This window comes from Gopherus evgoodei, chromosome 9 (assembly GCF_007399415.2).
Source record: "Gopherus evgoodei ecotype Sinaloan lineage chromosome 9, rGopEvg1_v1.p, whole genome shotgun sequence".
Classification (NCBI taxonomy): domain Eukaryota; kingdom Metazoa; phylum Chordata; order Testudines; family Testudinidae; genus Gopherus; species Gopherus evgoodei.
The window spans coordinates 12,883,140-12,903,344 of NC_044330.1; the positions used below are offsets into that span (position 1 = coordinate 12,883,140).

The window sequence follows — 20,205 nt, forward strand, 5'->3', positions numbered from 1 at the left end:
GTATAGCTGTTGACCCTGTGGACTTCCCCTTTTAGGGTTTCGTAATTTCTCAAAGGCAAAATGGTAGCTTTGTTAAATCTGATGGGGTGGCGGGGTGGGGAAATATTCACAGAGGAAATGGGGGAACTTTCCTCTAGCAATAGTAAAAATGTTTTTAGGTGAAGCAACATAATAAATGGAACTGTGATCAAACATGGAGTTCTTCGGTTAAGAGTCTATTTTTATATACATATAAAACAACTTGTTTTGAAATGACGACTGCTGGTTGAATGGTGCATCTACAGTAGTGGAAGGATGATGTATCATTCATTTGGCAATATTTTCAGTGGGAGCAAAATGCATATATTGACTTCAGCATTCAACTTTAATTTGAGAACATCTTTCTAGTGTGGTACTTTGAATGATTACAAAATGTGTAATATTTCTTTCACCAGTCTGTTGAGATAAATTTGTTCCTATATCAGGAGAAGATCAACACAGTTGAGATGCTATAAATATAATTAATAAGCACCTTCTGACTCTGCAGGAGAAGCCACCCACGTGGTACAATGCCAGTGACCAGAGATTTTTGCAAGTATTGTAGGCCAGTACCCATGTGTCAGGCAAACAAAGAGGATAGCTCCTCTTGCTCCTTTCCAGGTAGCGCTTTTTCTTTTTATGTGGCTAGTATCCAGGCACAGTAGCCCAGTGGATACAAAGGTCACCAGCATACCATCCAGGACATTCTCCCTTCCCACACAGGGAACACTGAACCAAGATGATTTCCTTCAATAGGAATTAATGGGCAGAATTGTGGACTCCTGACTCCGAAGAAGCCACAAAGCCATCTGCATAGCTGCAAGAGAATCTAACTGAAGGATTGCAGAGGTATGAAGTGACTCATTCATCTCCATGGGATGTTCTGAGATGAATCAGAACTCTTCCTGGAAATTAATACAGCCTAACAGCACAATAGCTTGGAGAAGTGTTAACAGATTCACTAATCTCAGTAGGTGTTCTCCTCCGACCTCTCTCCGAAGTATACCTCAGCCATTGTTACGGAATCCTGTTCATCAAGGCATATCCCAAATAGAAGTAGCCTACTTGCAGATGGAGTACCATCTGGAACAACCTCACGCTAGGTTCTTAAAATGGTGTGTGTGGATGTTCAGTCTGTATCCATCATTGGCGATCTTATTTTGCCACCGAAGTTGTTGTGGAATATCAATTTTCAAGCCAATCTCACTGAGTCAAATGGATTTCAGAGCATTTTGAATATTAAAATAATTTCCTTACTGAGTGTAGAAAGTTGTATCTCAGGAACCTTTTTGACCAAATGACTTCAAATTTAGACACAGAAGTTTACCTCTGCCCCTGTTCTGCCAGACTAATATCCAGGATAATCGCGCTATGGATGTGGATTTTAGAGCATGTTGAAAATTAAAAGAAGCTCATTGTGCGGAGCTGTACGTTGGGGAATAATACCCCCCCCAGTTTTGCATCCCAAACTCTAAACCAGCCTGTGTGGCATAGATTTAAGCCAATCTGTTGATTTTAGAGCAATTTGATTGTTACAGTTCCCCCTGTAAGGGCTTTTATCTGCTGAACTCCTTGACCAAATGTCCCCGATTTGCATCACCAACTCTACCTTTTGCTTACCCGAATGTGGTGGAGTGATAGTGCCACCACAGTTATGGTTACTGCAGGATTTCCATTTTAACAGGGGGTAAATAAGATCTACAAAAGTGTGTTTTGGGGTTTAGAGTATCATTTTAAATATTCTGTAGTTGAAATGAACAGGAAGCTTCACTTGTACTTCTCGAGAGGAGCAATAGGTGACAGCTTCCAGGACCATGCTCTCCTGTTGTCGTGGACAGACAATCTCAGATGTGCCTTTCCTCCCATTCCCCTGTTACCACAGGTCTTGAGAAACATCCCTCAGGGGGACAGCTCAGTGGTTTGAGCATTGGCTTGCTAAACCCAGGTTGTGAGCTCAATCCTTGAGGGGGCCATTTAGGGCTCAGGGGCAAAAATCTGTCTGGGGATTGGTCCTGCTTTGAGCAGGGGGTTGGACTAGATGACCTCCTGAGGTCCCTTCCAGCCCTGATATTCTATGATTCTATGTGCTGCCTCATTTTTCTATAGCTGTTTGTGGAGGTGGATTGTGGGGTGGGGGAATATCATTGGAGGTTTGTGTTTCAAAAATGGTATTGAGACTAAAATTTTTCTAGAGTCTGACATTTCCTTCAGGTCCTTCTCACAAAACTACAGCACTTTAAGATTCTATGTGACTCTTGTGTTGATTGAGTGACAGGTAGGTGTAACTGCACAGTCCATGCTATTAGTCACAGTGCTCAGCGCTGCTGTTTGACTAATTTGGAGAGACTTCCTGCACTACCAGAACAATAATCGTTTTCATACAGTCACAGCTTCTGTGTTGTTTCATGTCTGGTTCACTTTATAGCACATCATTGCATATATCTTGTATATAAAGTATTGCACTGTGATTCCCATTGTGGCCCCAGACACTAAGTGAAAGGCGGGTTGAATGCACAGAATGCAGCACTTCAGAGGAGAGGAGTTAAAGTTGTGGCCCTTAAATTCTAGGGGCAGAACTAAGCCACTATGTGAGTACATCACTCAGTGAGTATCCCTCACAGAAGAGTTTCTGAAGAAACAAGAGCTTTCACAGAAATGAACTGATTAAGCAGAGATGTATAAGTAGGGGCATTGCCAACAAATCGAGGGATGTGAGCATTCCCTTCTATTCGACATTGTTGAGGCCTCATCTGGAGTACTGTGTCCAGTTTTAGGCCCCACAATACAAGAAGGGTGTGGAAAAATTGGAAAGAGTCCAGCAAAGGGCAACAAAAATGATTAGGGGGCCGGAGCACATGACGAGAGGCTGAGGGAACTGGGATTTTTTAGTCTGCAGAAGAGAAGAATGAGGGGGGGATTGGATAGCTGCTTTCAGCTACCTGAAAGGGGGTTCCAAAGAGGATGGATCTAGACCGTTCTCAGTGGTACTAGATGACAGAACAAGGAGTAATGGTCTCAAGTTGCAGTGGGGGAGGTTTAGGTTGGATATTAGGAAAAGCTTTTTCACTAGGAGAGTGGTGAAGCACTGGAATGGGTTACCTAGGGAGGTTGTGGAATCTCCTTCCTTTAGAGGTTTTTAAGGTCAGGCTTGACAAAGCTCTGGCTGGACTGATTCAGTTGGGGATTGGTGCTGCTTTGAGCAGGGGGTTGGACTAGATGACCTCCTGAGGTCCCTTCCAACCCTGATAATCTGTGATTTAGATGCCACGTGATTTTTTTTTTAAGCAGTCCCTTGCTCAGACATCTTCAAAATTGATCAGTTGGCCCTACCCCAGGGCCCCCATGAAGCACAGCAATTTTCAAGACAATCTGAGAATCCATGTGGATTTTAGTGCATTTAAGTAAAATTCGCTGTTAAACTTCAAACTAATTTACTGTTTAACTATAGTGGTACTATTGCCCCACTATGAATTCTAGTTCTAGAGATAATCCAGTATGGTTCTTCAGCAGGGTTATTGTGAACCTCCAAGTTCAGGTTTATTTTATCCCTAGCACCCAAAAAGTGTGTGTGTGTGTGTGTGTGTAAATATATATATGGCAATGACCAAGTCATTCATCACTTAGTAAAAAATGGCAGCAATGAAGATGGTACCATAGCCAGAGATGCTGTTGTGGCTCTGTTCAATGCCATTCCTAATCTCCAGGCTCAGGGCTGTTCAGAAAGGCCTAGTAATCTTGCTGCTATTGGTTTCCAACAAACAGATCATGGTGATTGGGGGAGAAAAAAGATATCCAACTCCATCCAGCTGTGAAAGTTATCTAAGGCCTGATCAACATGTAAAATTTAGTTTTGACCTAGTTATATCCCTTGGGGTGTGAAAAATTCACACTCCTGAGAGACACAGTTAAGTCAACCTAAGTCCCAGTAAAGACACCACTGGGTCCCCAGCTACCACCTCCTGAGAGGATGAATTTACTACAAGGCTGGAGAAAAAACCCTTCCTTTGCTGTAGCAAATGTCTCCAGTGCATACTACAGTGGCTTAGCTGCACCTCTTAGTAGGCTCTTCATGGTGAAACAAGGGACTGTCACAAAGCTAAAGCTGATTCTGATTCTGCCCAGCAAAGCTGGAAGCAGGTGGAAAACCTGTAACTGTTCTCCTATGAAATGGAATTTCCTGAAAAAATAATTCCCTTAGTATGCTTTGGTCTTTATGGATGTACCTTTTGTTTGCTTTTTCAGTTCAGATTTGTACGTATGTGTGTTAAATTCTTGATGATCTTATGGCTTGAATGGTCCCCAAATACTACATAGGGTGAGGTAAGCTGTTTCTACACAATTTACTGGTTGATTTTTTTTTTTTTTTGCTGCTTTGAGATCATGGTCTGCTGGAGACCCATTGTGTGCACTGGCCTGATTTTTATTAGTATCCTCTCTGATTAATTCTCCAGCAGTGAATTTTAATTCAGTATCCGAGTCTAGGGTATAAAATAAGACTACTGAAGACTGCTCAATGCTGAGATAAAATGTAGCCACTTTTTGGCACTGATGATAATGCTTTGCACATCTATATGCCTTTCATCTAAATATTTCAAAGTGCTTTATAAACATGAATTTACCCTTATGAAGTAGATGTTATCAAACTCCCTTCAGTAGCACTATTATAGAGGATATTTTACTCCGTGTTTTGGGCAGGGGAATTAGGTGGAATGAAAAATATAGATCCGTCTCCAAGTGAAATGAGAAAGTTAAGAACCACTCAGAAGTGCATCTTCTTTTTGATCTGACAATATCAGTGATGAACCTAAATGTATTTCATGTGATGTTCAGACCTTGGATGGTGATAACAGATGGTCTCAGCTGAAATTCAGTGAATTTCATTTAAATAAATAGTAGGTGAACTATGGTGCAAAGTAGCTCCTGCCGCATATACTCCATTTATTCTTTCCTCTAATTTCCAAGTGTTACACATTAACTGATATTGACAGAAGATTGCTTTCGTGCATTATGTTGCTGTTGGGTCTGATCAAGACTGTTTCTCTTCCAGCACTCTCACACCTGCCATGTAGCTAGCTTCTTTGCTTCCTTATTCCTATGGATTTCATTGTTCTGGGTTTTCTTTAAATATAATCTCACTCTGACTCATTTGTCTACACTGTTCTGCTACCTGTCATCAAACATGTTTTTGCTGTGTTTTTCGCTTTAGGGACAATTAAAATTCTGTTCTGAATGATTCTGCAGCTTAGTTAGTGGGTGGGGAGTAGAGGAATATCTGTACCTAACTGTATTTTCATTTTGGTTGTGGCTCCCATTCCAAGTACTATAGCTGGAAAAAAGCAATACATCAAGGGAGAGTCTAGCAGGTATGTAAGACTTTTGTAGTCCACAAAGAACAAAATTGAATGAGTAAATTTTTCTTGTGAAAACTCAAGCAATATAGAAATCTTTGAAAGCAGCATCTCCAACTGAAATGTAAACAATATATTCCTAAAAGGATTAGAAGAAAAAAACATGAGCACAAGTTCAAATGAAGAACCGATCTTCTTATTATCCACACTAAATTCAGTGTTTTAGCAGTAGAACTGATCCTACCTTCTTCCATGTAGAATCCATTGTGAAATGGATGAGGGGAGAGTGTTTGTAGACTGAATGGTTAAGCACTCTGACAGCTAGCTTTGGAAAATCATTGTTCTGCCAATGGGTTAGGCTGGAAACAGAACTATGTTAAAGGAGTAGTACAAAGCTGCATATACACTGCACATTTTTAACCAAGTGTGTAGTCATTTGGTGACGTGATTGGCTTTAACTGTGGTTTTATCCACATGCAACATGATTAACACTTGCTGGTAACCATGGCATCTAAGAGTGCATCACCATAGCAGCAGCCTAGGCTGGCATGTAGTTGTCTTTCTTTAACTGGGTTGGCATACTGTTTTTGGCAGTGTAGATAGGACTTTTTAAGCATGTTTGTGTGACCAGTTTGGTTGGAGCTCCTTTCTTCCAGCTGTCTCTGCAGCATATCTCAGAGTTCATTACTCCTTGTGCTGTTATTCCTGCTGCTCTGTGTAAATAACCTCTTGATATTTTTTTCCCTGGTGAAGCATTGGGGGATAGCTTCCCAGAATGTACTGATATTTATTTAGGTCAGCAGACAGAACAGTAAGCACATCATTTTGTTGTAAAGGAAGCTGCTGTGTAGACACAACTCAACAGTATTTGTTGAATTAGGTCAATGAGCTACAAAAAAACCCAAAACAAAACTCCAAAAACAGTTGCACTTGTAAGGTGGGCTTTTTCAGAAGCATTAAATAGTGACCTTAATCTGCTCCCGCTGCAGCTGACTTTAACAGAAGCAGTTAGCCTAATGCTGAGTGCTTTTAAAAATCTCACTTGTAGTGTATACAGGGCATAAACTTAAAGCCAGTTTGTTTCAACCTTACATTATTTCATTTACTGTGTGACACTTTTGGAGAGATTTTTGTCATTCATTCGCTTTGTGTAATTTAAGTTGCTATTGGTATTAGTTACCTGGTCCAAATTGCATGATAAGCAGTGATACTGATAATAGGATAGATATTCTAAAGTATAATAAAATAAATAGTGACAGTCACCTGCAGTTTGGTCTTTAAAGGCATGCATCAAATTAACAAATGGCAGTGGGATAATTTGGAATAAGATTGTGAAAGCTTTCCAAGAAGGTATCTTCACTCTGAAAACTTGGTCCTCAAGGACTCAGTTACAGATTTAAAAAAACAAAAAACCATAAACCCAGAGTAGTTTTAAAAGGCAATATAGACATCTAGAAAACTCATGTTCAAAGTTTGGGGTCAACTAATTAACACAAGTGGGAGTTAAACAGGCTCAATGGACCCTTTGGTTTTTGATCAGACACAGTGATGGTCTCTTACTGTGGTAGGGGTGCTGTAACACTTAACCCTTTCAATTTACCTTGTTTTGTTTTCTTATAGCTGAACCAGCTACTTTATATTTTAATGCATTTGGTGGTTGGGCTGTGCCAAACAAAAGGTGATTGATTTTTTGTCATTGTTCTTGTAGGCCCTTTTTAAAAGGGGCAATGTCAAGTTAAAAAATGCATTTAATAAATCAAATCCCCTTACCTGTATCACTAATACAACAGTTAAAGAAATGAACTTTATTCCATTATTATTTACTTACCCTTTACATTGCAGTAGCACCCAGAGGCTTCAATCAGAATCAAGGCCTCATCGTAGTAGATGCTGTAGAGAGACACAATAATATATATAGACATTTCCCCAAAGGACTTAAAATCTAAGAAGACAAGCAACATAAGAAGCATGTATGGAGAAAGGACTATAATCAGTAGGGTTGCCAACATTCTAATTGCACAAAACTGAACATCCTAGTCCCGTCCCTTCCCCAAGGTCCATCTCCTGCTCACTACATTTCCTCCTCCCTCAGTGGCTTGCTCTCCCGCACCCTCACTCGCTTTCACTGGGCTGGGGCAGGGGATTGGGGTGAGGGCTCTAACTGTGGGTGCAGGCTCTGGGGTAGGGCCAGAAATGAGGGGTTCAGGGTGTGGGAGGGGATGAGGGCTTTGGCTGGACTGTGGGCTTTGGGCTGGGGATGAGGGGTTTGGTCTGTTGGAGAGGGCTCGGGGTTGGGGGGGCCTTAGGATTGGGGCATGGGGGTTGGGGCTCGGGTTGGGGTGTGGGCTTACTTTGTGCGGCTCTCAGTCAGTGGCACAGCAGGGCTAAGGCAGGCTTCCTGTCTGTCCTGGCTCCACACTGCGCCTGGAAGCAGCCAACAGTAAGTCCAGTTGCTAGGCAGGGGGGCCAGGAGGCTCTGCGTACTGCTCTTGCCCGCAGGCCCCATCCCCTAGCTCCCGTTGTCTGTGGTTCCCGGCCAATGGGAGTGTGGAGCTTGTACTCGGGGCAGGGGCAGCACGATGAGCCCTGTCTCACCCCTGCCTAGGAGCTGGACCTGCTGCTGGCTGCTTCCAGGACACAATGTGGAGCCAGGACAGGTAGGGACTAGCCTGCTTTAGCACTGCCGACCAGACTTTTAACGGCCTGGTCAGCAGTGCTGACTAGAGCTGCCAGGGTCCCTTTCTGACCAGGCATTCTGGTGGAAAACCAGACACCTGGTAACCCTAATAATCAGAGGTATACAATTTTACATACACATCTATAGATTTACAGTTGTTCTTTAGATGTCCTTAGTTAAAGCATTTTTGCTTAGCCTGATCAATTTAGCTAAAGGATGCTTCTCACTGAATTATCCAATACTCGCTTTTCTGAAATTTCCTATTACCTGAACCATGGTCACATCTCCTGACTGCAGCAGGAGATATGACCCTGTTGAGATACTGAAGAAAGGGGGTTTCAGATAAGTGAGTTTCATACATTTGACATTGCAATTTAAGGATTGGGAAGTAGTTCTCCCAGGGATGAAAAACTGCCCATGCGGTGATCTAGTCCTGAAAGGTCTGGATGTTACACTGATCTGCCTGTGAAGTTGTTGGTTATCCGCTGTATTATTTGAAGTACTGCTAATGCAGGAAAAGAATGGAGAAAAACTGCCAGTCCTCCTTGCTTCCAATGCTGGGTTTGCTATCATCAAAAGTGAATATATGGCAAATAAGTGGATATTGGATAGTCTGAGAGATTACTTCCTTGTGTGAGCGAGTGTTCAGTGTGGAGACCTGTCACTGAGTGGCTACTTTCTGTGAAGGAGTATAATCCCAGGCTTAGGTGGAGGTTCTTTGCTCTACAGCTCTGCGCCTTTACCATTCTTCATTGTCCTGGTAAGCAAAATTAGTGGCAGATTATCTTTCCTGTTTGAATTATGGGTTTGACAAACTAGGGGAAAGGCTATGACGGAGTCCTGAAATACTTCTGAGAGCTCACTTTTTATTTGCCCTACTTAGTCGCCTTTTTTGTTTTCTTTTCCTATTCTGTGTTCTTTTGTAACTCATTTGCTTTCAGCTGCTCAATTTGTCAGGACTGTGTTTAGATTTAAAATGGACGATGACGACAGTTATGGCATAAAGCCCCTCCCACAGAGCAGAGTGAGAGCTTTCTCTCTATAGCTTTGACCTTAAGAACTGCTCTCTGAAATGAATACTGGGAAAGGAAGGAATTGGAGAGAGGCAATCCTGGCAACTAACTTAGGCTGAAGAAAGCCTCTCTTTTTGTATCTGACTGTTTTTATCTGTTTCCTCACAACTCTACTATCTTCATAAATAAAACAATACAAAATGTGTTGCACCTATAACTAGGCTACAGAGCTGGATTTTATCATCTTTCACTGTCCACCAACGTATTCCATTATGAACAAAACCTTGAAGTGATTTAGTCTGCTTTCAAAGTAAGCATAATGATCTAACAGCATGTGTCTCTGTATCTTTTAGAGAACTCCAATTATAGGCAAGTAATGTGTCTATATATTGTTTATGCTGAGTGATGTGATGAAGATTTCTTTTCTGTCCTAATATGAGGCTCTAGCTGTGTAAAAAGATACACGCACTTTTCCCACATAAAAAATCATACCACTTAACAAGTGGATTTTTTCCTCTTTTGATTCCGATAATTTCTGCATTACTAATGCAACTAAGCAAAGAAGAAACAGCATATTTGCAAATATTTGAATTCCCAACATATTTTGCATTCATTCTCATCCTTTGTGGCGCCTCCATATACTTGCATTATGAAGGTTACATTTCTCTTTGATGCGTATTTATGGATAGCTTGTAAAATGTTCTGGGAATAGTGTAAACTCATTAATTTCTGCTGCACAGGATGCTTGTTTTTGAATAGAGTTGTTTGACATTTTCATGACAGACCACTTATTTGACCAATTTGGTCAATTTTTTTCAAGGATTAATGAACAATTTTTCTGTGGGTGAATGAACTTTTACAAATTCAGTTGTTTGTTGCTAATAATTAATCAAACAATTCATGTGAACAAATTTTAGTTTGTGGGAAATTTGCAGACTTTTTGTTACCCATTATGGTTGGTCACCCTAAGTCACATGATGTTGTTTCTGCTCTCTGATCGAGTGACTGATTTTTTTTTTAATTTTTTTTTAAATAGCCAATAGCAAATCTTGCAAACACAGATATTCAAATGGAGAGCAGCCCCTCTCCAACCATTTATGTGAACAAAAATTCGTTTGTAAGTAGTGAATAAAAAGGGGCATGAACATGGCTGGAGTGAGCAGCTATTTGGATATCAAACACATGCTTGAGAATTACTGTTTTGCAGTTTTCTTCTACCTCTGGATGAGCTAATTATTACTCAATAATTATTACTGAGTTTTGTGGCTTTAAAAACATTCATTTAGAGAACAGGAAATGGAGTCAATTTTTTTTTTTAATTTTATTTAAAAAGACACATTAAGGCTGGTAGACTTAAAAAAAAAAAAATCTGCCTCAATACAAGTCTGCTCTTGAATGTCCTACCTGCAGGATTTTTATAACGTTTTTCTTCAAATGTATCCATGCAGCTAACATAAACTGACTTCCTCAATTTTCTAAGTTATTGTACAGCTTGGTAAATTTAACTGCTTTGCACGTTCTTCTAAATGTGCATACTTATATTGACTAATGTAATGTATGCCTTAGGAAAATTTATAATTTGCCTCTTCCAACCCCAATTAAACATTCAAGATGAATGTTCTACAATCAAATCAATGGAAGGATTTTTTTTTGTTTTAGTGCTTACAAAAGGTGCTACATAAATATCAATTTCCTCTGAAGTCTTTTATTCCTGGAACAGGTTTGGCATGGGCAATAAGAATGCCAACATCTAAGAACTCGTCTCTGGATAAATATATCAAAAGGCACGGTCCAGCTATAAGCTTCTCAAGGATGTATCCTTGTCTATGTGGATTTCCACTGAATGTGGATGCAAGTGTCCAGTGGCCTAATGACATAAGACAGTTCATTTCCCATAGTTATTTAGTCATAAATTCTGTACCTCTGCAAGGGTAATATTTATGATGTGGACACCTGCAACAGGACTGATAGGGAAACTAATTCTTCTTGTTATTACCACGCCTAATCACTGCTGATTTAGTCTGTATATACATTCTGAGGTGAAAACGTTGGTGTCCCTTACTGATCCCCTGAGCCATCTGGTCCCACAACTGATACTGGTTTTTAATCTGTGTTTTATTTTGTTAGCACATCTGCTTTTAAATGTTAAATCTTATCCTTTTATTTGTCTCTCCATTTCTTTCTCAGCATCATCTTCCTGTGACTGGAGGCAGCAGACAGGAGAACTTCCCTACATCAATGCACTGCCAATGGTAAATACAATTTTAACGGCCTACAAAAAAGTAGGCCTTCCAGTACCGTTGTAAGCCAATCTTATACTGTAAATCATGTTTTTGAAAGTCTTAGGCCATGTCTCCACTATAAAATTATAACAACCTAACTTGTGTCAGCATACAGCCACTGCAGTTATTAATCGCTTATTTGTGTACAGTATTTGACTCCTTGTGCCGGAGGTGCGTGTGCTCAACAGGAACACTTGTATAGATTATACTGTCAGTGTGGGGCATTGTGGGACAGCTCCTGAAAGCCAGTAACAGTTGACGTAAGCAACGCAGTTCTACACTGACGCTGTCAACCTAATTATATCAACTCTGATGCTACGCCACTTGTGGAGGCACTTACATTGGCGGGAGCCGAATTTAAGTGAGGACGCTTCTGCAGCTAGGTTGACACTAGGCATCTTCTGTCCGTCGTAGCCCTGTAGTGTAGACCAGGGCTTAGTTTTAGCATGCAAGTAGAATTATCTGCAGCAAAAACCAAAGCTTTATACCAGTTTACAAAGGAATTTACAAGTATTTCCAGATTTAATCCTGTGGACAAATATAGCAACATATTTTTGTTTTCAACAAATAGTTTAATTTGATAACCTTTTATTAGTATCTTCACACTGTTGGTAACTTCCTGTTTTTACTTCTGACCAAGGGCATGGGCAAGTGGTTGATTTGGCTAGATATTCTACTACCCGCAGTAGCATGCTTTTGAAAGTTCATTTCAATACTAACAGCTTCTCTTGTTAAAAAGCTATGCAGTGCCAGCGGTTTCTTATTTCAACACATTTGCCAGCATAAAACTGGTGAGGTTACTCTTTGCTCACAGAAATAGGCAGCAAGGTTGATGTCATATTTTCTCACTCCCTCTGTGTAATGTTAACAGGCGTTGTAGATTATTGCAAGTTTAACTTTGCAGACTGTTTTAAAGTTACTGTTGCTTTTTTAGTGGTTGAGCAGATTGAGAGCAGAAGTGAGGGCTAGGGGAGAAAGTCACAGCAGTGAGGACCAGGGAAAGGGTTTCAAATTATTGCCTCTACCTCTGATCAGCTCCATGTGTGATTGCTTTCCTTGTAATTTTGATGTCCTCTTTTGTCACAGTGCAGCAGTTTTAATCATAACCTGTAGCTTTAACCTGAAAAGTGACAAATATGCTTGGTTCACAAATAAAAAAAGTGTTTTTTTTTGTTTTTGTTTTTTTTTAACTGAGAGCCCTGAAAATTCCCCCGGGTTCTGAGAGTTGAACCAGGTTCTTCACTTTGTATAATCATGAGTATTAAAAGATATGCAAATCAATTATGGCCTTAGTTAAAGTTTCACAACCTCACTGCCTTCATCTTGTGCTTAGTAACACCAAAAAAGGCAGTGAGTTTGTACGGATATAACTGATTTTGTCCTGATATTGAATTTAGTAAACAACTCTGTTGATAATGCATAAGACGGAAAACTGTATTGGCTGGGCAAGACAACCAGGAGTGAAACATAATGCAATATTACCTTGCTGTTAAACGGAGCAAATATAACTCTGAGAAACACCTCTGTGCAGAGGACCTACACCCAGGGTGGGCAAAATACGGCCCATGGGCCGGATCCGGCCCATCTAACATTTTTGTCCGGTCCACTAGGCTCTTTGCCACCTTGTGATCTCTGGGCTGCTAAAAGTCTCGCAGCGCAGCGGGGTGTTCAGGCAGGCCGTGGCCCCACATCGCTCCCGGAAGTGGCCGGCTGCTGCTGGCGTGTCTCTGCGTGCCCCTGGCTGGTGGGGAGGCGGCTCTGCTTGCTGCCCTCGCCCCCAGCACCATCCTCACAGCTGAGTGGGCGGTGCTTGTGAGTGTGGGCAGCGCATGGAGGTCCACAGGGCCCCCCCCCGAAGGGGGGGTGCAGATACATGCCAGCAGCAGCTGTGGGAGCAGCATGGGGCCACGCATGCAGGAAGCCTGCCAGAGCCCTGCTGCGCTGATGGCTGGGGACTCTGTGGTAAGCACCTCCTGGCCAGAGCCTGAACCTCGCACCCCCAGGTCAGAACCCCCTCCTGCACCCAGACTCCCTCCTAGACCCTGCATCCCCTCCATTAATATAGTAGAAATGTGCAGCCCATGATGATTTTTATCAAAATTCGTGGAGTGTCCTCCCTACAAAAATTATTGCCCACTCCTGACCTATGCAAATCCTATGCACCACTTAAGTCTCAGCTAAACCCTTAAAATGGGGGTATGGGTATTTCATAGGCAATATGCTGGCCCAGTCACTTTTCAGGGTAGAATGGCACTCACTGTCCAAAAGCATGAGGCTAGCTATACCCTCAGACCTTTCTATTCACTCCAGAATTTTATTGCTAATCTCAACTGCTTTCCACCAGAAAACAATACTGCTTTCTTTTTATTTAAGAACATCATCTTTTTAGCCAAGATTTGAAATACCGCTCTGTTGTTGCATCCCTTAAAAACATGACTCATTCCATATTAAGCTAGTCTTAATACCTCATTAAATTTTAAAATACTGAGAAGATCTGTATTTGAAATCTCGTTGCATTCTGTCCTAATTTTCTCTCCCCACAAAGTATATCAAACGCAGCATTGTACAGTCTCAAGGGCATGCTATTTGGTTCCGTAATAATAAAAGATACTTAACTGCTACGTGGAGCATCAAGAAATGGTCTTCAGTACTGTCGTAAGAGCTGCTCTCACTGCAGAGATGGGACATATTTTCTATTCCAACTATTTCAGAACAGTTACTTATCTTTTAATTAGAATTATACTCAAATACTAATACTATTAAGAGACAGATAAGACAAGTTTTCCATCTTCCCAAAGGTAAGTATTACTATATGAGTTATTTTTCTTGTGGACTTTGTAGATAAAATAGTGATAGTAGGTGACCTGAAAACAAGTTTCATTTTCCCCCCAAACACCTTTGTCTTGGGTTATGGATATAGGGTTCAATTCTGCAAGGTACTAAGTGCCAAACACTCAGTCCAGCAAAGCACTTAAGCTAAAGTACATCTCTAATGTTCAGCGTGTGACTAGTCACATTGAAGTTAATCATAAAATCACAGAATCACAGAACGTCAGGGTTGGAAGAGACCTCTGGAGGTCATCTAATCCAACCCCCTGTTCAAAGCAGGACCAATCCCCAGACAGATTTTTTCCCAGATCCCTGGCACTACTCAGATATTTATAGTAATGCACAAACTTCAATATGTGGCTTGATCAGGATCCTTATGCTTAGTACCTTTGTAGGACTGAGTCCCAAGTATGTCTGATCCTCCTATTTAAGGATCCAGCAACACTTGTGGTTTTTTTTTCCTCCATTTTTTTTTTTTTTTTAGTAGTGTAGTGGCCTTTCAAGATTCTCAGTCAGGAACGAGTATAAAACGCAAAAATCTCATAATTTCTCTAATTTGTGCCTTTCTAATTTAAACTTGATTCAATGTACACTCTGTGCAAAAGTAACTAACTGGGCTGGTTTACATTGACGGGGGGATGGGGGTTCGATGTAAGATACACAACTTCAGCTACGGGAATAGGGAAGTAGGTACATATTTACTCAAGGTCTCACATAGTTTGTGAATGTGTCAAGTACAAAATTTGTCTCCTCTCTAATCACTGGATCATATGGGTTTGGCAATATAAGATCATCATGACTAACTTTTCTTTTTTGCTATTTAATAGGCTACCCATCTTACTTGAGAAAGGATATGCAGCGTTCAAAGTGCATCTTGACTTTAAATTAAGCATTTGGTATAGTTTCAGATTACATTCTCATAGGGAAATTGGAGAACTATAAAGAATTATAATTGTATAAGGTGTTTGCAATTAGCTTTATAAAAATCAAATGCCAACGGTAATTAGTAACAGTTCTCTTTGAATTTGGGAGATCTTAAATGAGATCCCATAGGAGTTTGTTGTTAGTACCACCAATAAACATAAGAATTATTACTTATTAATATTTCCATTGGGTGGAGTGGAGAGTATACTAATCGAATCTGAAACCAGCATGAAGGCAACATAAGTACTTGGGAGACTATAACTGAAATACAGCATGACCCTGATAAAATAGAGAAATAGTCTAAAAGTCAATAAAATGAGAGTCCGTGATTCACAAAGGAAGGAATAATCAAACTGAAAAATATAAAATGGGCGAATGCAGCGGGCCATAAATAAGCTGGAGATTATTGTAGATGATCAGCTGAATGAGTCAACAATGTGATGTGTTGCATAAAGGGCAAATGCTATGCTGAGTTTTATTAATAGAAATATCCTATGTAAAACAAATCAAGAAATTTATTCTGCTTCAATTGTCACAGGTTATGTTTCAGTGGGACAATCTGTTTATTTCTTCAAGTGATGGTCCCTATGTATTCCGCTGAAGGTTATGTGCATGCACTGTGTTCCTGGAGCTGGAGCTTTTAAAAGTAGTATCTTCCATCGGTCCATGCATGCGACCTTGCATTGCCTTGTGGTTTCACTTGAGGTGGTAAAGGGTGGGATAGAGTGACTGCGTCTTCAATTTCTTCTCATCATTACATCATCCGAGTCGGAGCTTCCACCTTTCTCTCATCCTTGGTGATGCACTTTCCAAATTTTCCAGAAAAACGGTTTCTATTCTTGTACATAGCTGTCTGTACTGCTTTGGGGAAGCCCATGTCATGTCCAGGTGCAGTATCTGCTGCTCCTTCCCTGTCCCTATCCAGGAAGGCTAGGGCCTACACCTTAGGAAGCACCTCATGGAGCTTGCCATGGGGCTACTGTTGGATCCTGGATGAAGACCAGCCCCCTCCTTCCCCATCCCCAGTACATCAGCCTGAGCAGTCCAGGAATGCACTTCCCTTCACGGAGTCCCAGTTGGGTTCTGCAGGTACCAGTGCTGTGGACCCCGTGCTGGGGCCTAACCATGAACCATCGAAGCATGCGCATAAGCATGGCAGTAAGTCGTTTTCCAGGTCCAAGAAAGACTCTGCACCACCCATGAGCTCTAGCCATGGAGGAGGGGTGCATTCCAAGGCCCACAATAGCAAAAAAAAGTCACATCGTTCACTGTATCTGCTGGTCCCGGTTCCTGAACTGTGTACCCTTTCTGCATCAGTCCCAAGGCAGGGCCCCTTACTGACCCTGGTTCTTTCTGTGGACTGGGTGCTGTTAATGCTATGGAGAATTGGATGTGCTCAGGGCCTCATGAATAGTTTGTCCTGGAATGGTTGATGTCTCCACCTGTTCCAGTCCATTCACCTGCTAAGAGGGCCCCTTCTTCTATGTTGGATCTGCTGCCCACTGGTTGTGTTCCTACAGCACACCCCATTCCATCGGCCCCGTCAGTGCCCCCATTCATACAGGACTTTGGTTCCTCCGAGTCTGAGGATTCGGATACTACCAGTGGTCTGCTGCTTCCATTCTGAAGGTATGACTAAGGCCTGGTCTACACTGCGTGGGGGTGGGGGGGGGAGAGATCGACCTAAGATACACAACTTCAGCTATGAGAATAGCGTAGCTGAAGTTGACGTATCTTAGATTGACTTTGAATCATTTACTTCATGTCCTCGTGGCGCGGGATCGACGGCCGCTGCTCTCCCGTTGACTTTGCTCCCACCTCTCGCCAAGCTGGAGTTCAGCAGTCGACAGGAGAGCGATTGGGGATCAATTTATTGCGTCTACACTACATGCGATAAATCAATCCCCAATAGATCGATTGCTACCCACCGATCTGGTGGTTAGTGTAGACGTACCCTAACAGAGGGTTCCGACGCCACCGTGACAGTACCCTCTCTTGCCTCAGCCCAGAAGCCACTGATACCCGGCTCTATGGACATTGCTGCAGCAACAGCAGGATCAACCAGGTTGGCTATATTGGAGCTTGTGGCCCATATATTCATCTTCAGAACCGTCTTGCTCAATCTGGAAGAAATCCCCTGTCTCACCACCCCATCCTTCATTGAGTAGATGTTTGGAACTGGGACCGGATGATGCGCCAGTCAGCTCGGCTCCATTGGTACTGACAGATCCAGAAAAATTCCCCTTGTCGTCCCTGGATGTGGCTGTATCATTGACCCCCTCTTCTCTACTGGGCGACTACAGTCAATTTCAGGAGCTGCTCAGGAGACTTGCTAAGGCTCTTCAGATTCCATTGGAGGAAATGCAAGACAGTCAGCACTAACTACTAGCATCAATGCATCAATACCAGCCAGAGTGGCCCTACTAATCAGAAACGGCATTCTTCAACCAGCACACACCATGTGGCATGGCCCAGTCATGTGTGCCGCCACCGAAAGGTGATGGTAAAGAGGTACTATGTCGTCTGCCCTCTCCCCCTCCCCCTCCCACCCAAAGGGTCTGTTTCTGTTCTCCCATCTCTGCCTGGTGAACCAGGCTGCTATGGAATGGGGCAGGCAACAGCATCCACACTCCACCCCCTCTGACAAGAAAGTTAGACCTTATGGGTAGAAAGATCTTTTCCTCAGCCAGCCTCCAGTTCTGTATCTTAAATTACATAGCACTGATGGCCAAATATGATTTTTTTTTTTTAACTATGGGCAGATGGCAGATTTTGCAGATAAGCTACCTTAGTAGCATCATGCCTGCTTCTAAGCTATTTTGGAGGGGGGCAAGGTGGTCTCTAGGACATACTCGAGGCTGTGTTTATTCTGCGGACATGTCCTCACGTACAGCGGTGACTGAAATAGTCTTGAGGAGGGAATTCTGGTTATACTCCTCAGGCTTCTCTGGAGAAGTACAGAGCACAGTTGAGGACCTCCCTTTTGATGAATTTACTGCCCTTCAACCAGAAGATCATAGAATCATTAGAACTGGAATGGACCTCGAGAGGTCATCTAGTGCAGTCCCTTGCACTCAAGGCTGGACTAAGTATTAATGGATGATTCCTTACAGTCATTGAAAGACTATAGAGCCACCCTGCAATCCCATGGCATCTCTCTCTATATAATACATATATGCCAGTGCTGAAACAAACATTTTATTGCCCATTGCCTACATAATGCTATAGAAATACGCAGTGCTACAACCAACAAGTCTACGAACCTCCACAGAAGTTCCCGAAGGTCCACAGGTCTTGTCCACCTGGTCCACCAGTGCAGCCCTCTGCACAGCATACCCAATCTTTGCGTAAGCAATATTCCTGAGTGCCTCTGGAGAACCACCAACCACTTTATATCCCGACGCAGTTGCCAATCACCCCCTTTGGGGGCCATCACAAACTTTCTATCAGCATGGAGCATGATAACAATGGACAAGTGGGTCCTGGTTGTCATTTGACACTGCCTCCATGCTCTGAGCCTGTTTCAAGGATCACTGTCACAACAATATGCTTACCCTAGAGGTAAACTTCCTCCTGCAGAGAGGAGCAGTGAAACTAGTCTCTGCAGCCTTTCAGGGCACAGGGTTCTATTTCAAATATTTCCTGGTATCCAAGAAGAAAGGGGGATTGAGATAAATCTTGAATCTCCAACACCTCAACTTTTCCATTTGCAAATTGACAATTAACTCTGGGGAAAGAGGGGAGAAAAGGGGAATGTTTGTATTTCGGTAGCTTCCATATCAAATATTCTCTGTTAGGAAAAATATCTTTTTAGTAACAAAGTTCAGCCTGGAGCCTCTTTCTCCAGAAGTCCAAAGTTCTGCTGTTTTGCAAAAAAAAAAAAAATAAAAAAAAAATAATAATTGGCAATAGAGGGTGCAAATTCCATACTTTGGAAATATTTGACTAGAGGCCATCAGAAGACCTTGTCCAACATACCTTCCAAGGGCTTCTCCTGTGAATCTTAGGAGCTGCACAGCTGTCGTAAATGCTTTCCTGAGGTGCAGGGGAACACTGCGTACTGAAATCCTCAACTCCTAGTTGGGGAATCCACCAGGGGTCCAAGATGCTGGTTTGTGGTGTCCTTAGTGTCTGTGTTGTATGCTGTCAGGGGATTGAAACTGCGGAGAATGCTTTTATATGAACCTTGGAAAGATAAAGATTCCATCAGCGCCTTTGGGCACAGAAAATAGAATGGGGTGAGACCCACACGTGCTTGTATCGGCAGTGCCAATAAATTAGTCCACTTATGTTAGTTGTTGGCTCAGTAGACATGAGATGGGATGTTAGTACTGTTGAAACCTCAGTTTTAAAGGACTGATTTACTGTTCTATGCTGTGTGTGGTTTTAAAACAGTGTGTAATTTTTTGTGGGACTCTAGGTTTTTCAGTTTGTCACTCTGAACTCTAGAACAATGAAAATCTCTAGGGAACTATAGGTTCAAAGCGATTGATCCATTTTATAACTCTGTCTCACCAACATCAGTACATTCAGAATTTTGGTCGATGATTCTTCATTGTGAATCTGGATTTCTTACATTCATGGTGGTGTAGGAATTGAGGCTTGGGTGGTCTGGCCCAGCTGTCACAGCTGGGCTGGAGTCTGCACTTCAGGGACAGTAGTTATTGAGCAGGAGCTGGAGGAATCGCAAGAGCCAGGTTCAGTAAGCAAGAGTCAGGGTCAGACTCAGGCTGAAAGACTTCACACTTTGTATATCCGTACAACTTTGGTATTCTGTGTTGACTGCACTAAGTTATTCAGTGCCTCTCGCACACCCTTTGTAGTCTATGCCAAGAGAGTCAAAGACAAACCATTGATAGCTCAACATATCTCGCACTGTATCCCTGACTGTATCAAATTCTGTTAAGATCTTGACAAAGTCTCTCTTCCACTGAAAATAACTTCTCACTCCCCCAGGGCTCAGTGTATTTCCTCAGCTTTTCTGAGCAATGTTCCCATAACAGATATCTGCAGAGACCAGCATGATTATCTGTATGTAACTTTAGGGACGATGTTAACTTTGGCAAGTCAGTATTACGGTCTCTGTCCAGATATCCTACAGTCTCACCACCTGT

At 42.1% G+C, this 20,205-nt stretch overlaps 1 long non-coding RNA gene across 3 annotated transcripts in view; it reads left to right on the plus strand.

Annotated features, from left to right (window-relative positions):
* LOC115657222 overlaps positions 1–20,205 on the plus strand; it is a 155,952-nt gene that overhangs the window by 56,851 nt on the left and 78,896 nt on the right. For all 3 annotated transcript variants that reach the window (XR_004001925.1, XR_004001923.1, XR_004001924.1), the window contains exon 2: positions 11,244–11,308. This is a non-coding gene — a long non-coding RNA (uncharacterized LOC115657222). The remainder of the gene's footprint in view (positions 1–11,243; positions 11,309–20,205) is intronic.